The sequence below is a fragment of the Echiichthys vipera genome, assembly GCF_963691815.1.
Source record: "Echiichthys vipera genome assembly, chromosome: 17".
Taxonomy (NCBI): Eukaryota; Metazoa; Chordata; class Actinopteri; order Perciformes; family Trachinidae; genus Echiichthys; species Echiichthys vipera.
The window spans coordinates 18,614,656-18,620,655 of NC_139842.1; positions in this window are offsets into that span (position 1 = coordinate 18,614,656).

Below are 6,000 nucleotides of genomic sequence, written 5' to 3' on the forward strand. Positions count from 1 at the left end.
ATCCCAGCTGACATCGGGCGTGAGGCGCGTACACCCTGGACAGGACGCCAGTCTATCGCAGGACACATGGAGACGAACAGAGACAGACAACCATTCACACCTACGGGCAATGGCAACAGAATTACTTCGTCCTGATAATGTTCAGTGTAAAACCTGGCTGTCACGTGACACAATCCTTAGTATCACTGTCATCATGAGATCCTGTGACCTCCTCTGTGAAATTCAGTGACCTGATCCTCATTCTGCAGGAGCGTGCATGTTCATACGTGCATTTGAGTATCCCTCGAGCAGATGGCAGAAGGACACCCCTGTGCTCAGCAGCCTGCCCATCTCTCACCTCTGTAAATCATTAGCGTAGATACTGTGGATGACACAGAGACCGTGGGCCAGATGCATAAATGATGTGAACTTATAAGACCATACATACACCTTTTCCCACACTCAACTGGTAATTATAAGGGAGGAATGTGCTCACCTCATGCATACTACAGACCAGGCGTTCACACAGTTTTAACTGATTTAATAAACATAACATAAGAGGGGAAATGGTCAGTTTCCCGATATTCATTTGTACAAAGTCAAGGTCCAGGCTACTTTATGCAAATCACAGGCGTCCAGCAAGACTCGTGGCCTCTCGAAATGGAGACAGATTCAACAGATTTAATATCCGAGAAAGTTTTCAAACCAGCCGCCCTTTTGGTGTGTTTTCAAATCCGGGAGCAGGCAGCCCATGCGTAAAATGTTCAGCCAATCAGGTGCAGCCATTGAGGTTGTAGTCTGTTTGTCATTGAGGAGAAATTGAGAAGTGCTAATGACAAGCCCATCAAGCTGAGCACTCGGACTGGAACTGCGCAAGTCGCACAAACTGAAACTCAAATCATATGGGCACAAAACCCGACACAATTCAACATATTCTCATGAACAGGTTTGTACAATATCGTACGAGAGGTTGTCACGTCACCTAGAGAGACACAACGGACAGGAAGATGACCGCGACAGTTGCTTTTTGGTACTACTACCGTTACATGACTGGTTTTAGCCTACGAAAGGTGAGGGTTCGGGTAAGGCACTTGGTCAGGATTAGAAATAAGGTCGTCGTTTGGTTTAGTAAGTTGGGGACATGAATGCAAACTGGAAATGAACCCTGCATGAGTCCTGTGTTTTGGGACTTATCCACCACCCCAGCCGGCCTTTAGCGGAGATTCGGCATCATAAACTACATCTGCTATTAATACGTGAAATACACACAAGATAAATATGTTGGAACTGCGCAAATTACAATGCATTAGTTTTTGTTGTTATATATATATGAAAAAGGCATGCGAACAGTCTGTACAGTTATATCCACCATTACAGTGCGACTAAAAATCTGACTTCTTATCAATCGTTACTTGTTTAATCTCAGCTTTTCGTTTTCTATTCCTTTATAATCTCTGCGTATCTTCTCCTCCATTCAGAGCTGTTAGTCATGTATTTCTTTAACTTTTACCCAGCTTCATATTTCAAAGATGCATATTTTTTAAAATAACGCATTTCTATTCTCGAAACACAAAAGTGCTCATTCCTTGTTTCCAGGAGACAGACCTGAGTCCAGCTGTCTTTATTTTACAGTGCCATCGTTACTGGTGCCGACGCGTGTGCCACAGTGCAGTCAATGTACATCATTCTTCTTTCCCACATAGACCATATACACACATGTAATTAAGTCTGAAAATCTGAAATTAAATCACAAACAAAGGCTAATTTCCGGGGCGATGGCACGGTGAACAACTCTCCTCTCATAGCCGGCCATCTACAGTGTGTGCCATTGTCTTAGTAAAAGGAGTAATCAGCGTGAGAGAGATAAAGGCAGAATTAAAGTACAATAGAAGATGAAAAAGAGAGAGGTGTGGAGGCTGATGGAGAAAAAGAAAGAGGGCCCATTGTGAGTGCGAGTGCTGGATGTATACACCTATAATCTGCTTAATTTTACATGCTGTTTAAACAGGCAATCCATTTTTCAATACAGCCATTTTTTTTGGCAAGCACTTTCTGTGCTCCGAGGTAAGAGAGCTCTTTCTTCACTGCCATTTGCTGTCTGGCTGAGACGCTGAGACATTTGGGAGAGCTGGAAGCACTAAAGTCATTACTGTAATGTCCCAGTAATGCTTTGTCACTCATGGACACACCTGCACTTGAAAATATTACATTGAAAACAATTCAAAGACAAGTTTTCCTGTTGTTCTGCTTCTGGGAAGCTCATATTGAATTTTACTCAGTGTCTAAAATTCAGAGTTTAACAGCGCAAAAGCTACATCGACATGGTCAGAGAGGGCCGTAGTTTGTTAGTTACAGCTGAGTTTCCAAAGTGAGACAGGTTCTGCAGTGTTAACGAAAGTCTCTGTTGTAGAAATGTCGGTAGTGGAAATGCCGGTGTAATGTGGATTGCACGTGTAAATGTAGCAAAAGTTGTCTTTTTGAAAAGAAAAACATATAAGGGTGGATGAAGCCTTTGTTTCTCTGTTATCTCTGTCATTTTTCTTCTCCCTCAGATCCACCAAGACAGTACATCTTAACATATACAGATGTCACACCACTCCAAATATTGAAAGATAAGCACCATCCATCATAGTGAAGTGTGCTTCAAAATTAATTAAAAAAAACAACAACCCAAAAACAGGGTGTGCAGATGGCAGTTGGCAAGTAATTTATAATAAAATGTGTTTATGGACTGGAAAAAGCTTCTGATGTTGAAAGGGGTGACTTAACTCAAGGAGAATATCAAGTGAAAAGTGTTTAGCTGCTTAGAGTAGAAGCGGGGTAGAGTTTCAGGAACTGTGTTAAATATTACTCAACAAAAAGCCCCAGTCTGTACGAGAAAGCCACACAGAGAAATGGACTGTGGGAAGAAACAGAAGTGCATCAAGGGAAATAAACCACTAAGTTAAAAAATCATGTGTATCAGCTGTGTACCTTCTAAAAGAAAATCACACATCCTTATGACTGCCATCTTTAGCCAAGAAACTGAGACGTGCACTTGTTTTTGCTGCAGGAAAGATCTCCCCCAGTGTGAGCTGCGTTTACGCTTGCGTGGCTGCAGCGACCAGCTCTGAGCGTTCGGCCTGGTATGTTGACTCTGCCAAGCGAACTTTCCTCCAGACACCGACCCATGCTCCAGGCCTGTCCTAAGGGGTGTAGGACTAATTTATAAGCCGGGATGACATTCTGGTCCTCGATGCCTCCTCGTAACCAGCTTGGTTAGTTTCTGACAGTTCTGAAAATTTCATTAGAAAAGCCACCAACTGCATCATACATGTTACAGGGATGTGAATGGAGGAAGGAGTATCTATCTGGTTAGAGAGAGGAAAATCGAATGAGGCAGGCTCATCTCATCTCATCTCATCTTCAACCGCTTATCCGGGGTCGGGTCGCGGGGGCAGCAGCTTTAGCAGGGGACCCCAAACTTCCCTTTCCAGGGCCACATTAACCAGCTCTAACTGGGGGATCCCGAGGCTGGCTGATGAACTCAATTTGATTTTCATTTACGATTTTGGCTTCCAACAATTATGAAAAAAGACTGAAGAAAAAACGATTATTGTGCCACATCCCATTTTGCAATGATGCTCTCGGTTAAAGCAAGGCCCTTTCGCCCGTTTTTGGTGAGTTACTGGAACATGTTGACTATAGTTTTCCAACATTTTGAATATATGTTTTCAGTAGGTTACATCAAACATGTTTGATAGAATTTATTTTCATTTAGAGAAAACCCACACAGACACAGGGAGAACATGCAAACTCCACACAGAGGGGCCCCAGCCAGGATTTGAACCAGGAACCCTCTTGTTGTGAGGCGACAGTGCTGACCACCACACCACCACAAATAGATTTTACTATTATCATTTTTATTTTTTAACTAATTTTTCAGTCGAATTATTAATTTCAAGTTCAAGAAAATCCACTGTTTTAAAGACAATATAAAAAAAAAGGTAAATGAGTAATCCTGTTAATTAATCATAATCTCAATATTGCCCAAAGTGACCGTGATTACGTTTTTTGCCATAATCGAGCAGCCCTGAGTGTGGGAAATGTACTCGTAGGTAGATGGATATGTTACTGAGCAGGAAGTGGATATGCTCTCCTTTATATTCCACTGTGTTTTTGACCGGCAGGTGGGTAGACTGTAAAGTGAAGAAAAAGAGGTGGGTCTATTCCCCATGTGTATACACAGGTATAGGGCTATAATATGTCTTTTGAAAGCTCCTCCGTGGGATGATTGCCATTCCCCCACTCAGTTAGACAGCACATGCATTAGACAGTGTATGTTTTGTGAATATTTATCCTGTTAAAGCTACCAAAGAAGTATGTAAAAGTTTTGGCGAGGTGACTGTTTCTTGCTGTGTCTGGTATTGTTTCTGGGTGATGGGTTTGTGTGGAGTAAAGTCACTCTGTGGGGGAGGCAGTGATTTATGTGTTGTGCAGGAGGGAGGCTACACATCTTGCTGACACAACCCAGCCATCAACAGGAGTTATGTGTCCACCCGAACAAAAACCACAAAGCAACCTCTGAAGGTGGACCAAAACAGGACATAAAGTACGCTTTGGTTATTACCTCTCTCTGTCTCGTTCACACATGCACACGAAAGCCTCCAGGCCATCCCTCCTTCACTCGCTGTTTATTCAATTGTTCCTCTTTGCCCAGCCAGAAATGTATGCATTGCCACAGAGCATAAATAAACATAGACACACAGACACATAGACACACACACACACACACACACACATGCACACAAGCAAGCGCGCACACATATACTTGTGATGCAAAACAAACAAACAAACCATATCACACTGCAAATAAGCGTATTTAAACATACTCACACTGGCAAACAAAAGTGCCCTTCCAGTCTATAAAAATCAGTAAAACCTATGTGCAGTATGATGGAAATATACATACGAATTAGTTTTTATTTATTATAGTTCTCAACAATAAATTTGTTTTGAATTAATGAGGTCTATATTCCTTATCTTACCACAAACACACAGACTGGCAGTTGCAATTGTTGTTCGTAATGTAAAGTGGAGCAGAATCTCCCGCTAACTGTTGTCTTTATGCATGTAAATGCATGATAACAGGCATTAATAACAAGCATTAGTTTGTGGTCCTGGTCTTGATTTGTTAGTCTCTCCCCTCTCACTTCACTCTTCTGAATTACCATTTGCAAGTCAGAGCCGGCAAGCTTTATACTGCTGCCATTTAACTGCCGAGGCAACATATAACAACCAACTCTGCAGCAGCAGTCCACATAACAAAGTTGCCATTCTGTTTTCCTGCTCTGGCCTCTGAGTCTGAAAGCCGTCGCTGCCAACTTGGTGATATGCCATCCAAAACTGGCAACGAGGACTTAGCTGGGGCTGGACTGCAGCCAGTATACCCCCCTCTTATAAAGTACACATGCTTCACAGAATAATACACAGCTGTGCTTGCAAGACCAATATAGAGTTCAATATAATATACAGAAACAATTATGTGTGTGAACTGTAGGCAGTGTTTAGTAACGCTATAAACTAGTTACAAGGTTTCTGCCATTAAAAAGTAACTAGTTCCTTTCAATGTGACTGTATGTACTATGCGGGCTCACATGAATGACAGATGCAAGATCCCAGCTACAGCTCTTTATTAAAAAGATATTCTTGCTGATTTAAATCCTGCTCCAGTGTGGGCAGTAAGATGAACGTGTGCGGCTCCTTTCTTAGCCGCAGTGGACGGAGCTCCCAGTAAGTCGGAGCAGCGGAGGTTTACAAATAGTCTGCAGGTCTCATATTTCAGTCTACATGGAAGTATATTCTTAATAGAAAATATCAATACCTGGCAGATCAGTGCAACCTTTTGGATGCTGACAATCTGACAGTGAGCTGAGCAGAGGCATACTTCTCTGCCGAGATGTTTTTCTTCTGTCTTAAATGCAAAAACAAAGTCACCCAGGGAGTTTACTCCGGTGACAGGTGCATGTGACAGTAGTTCAG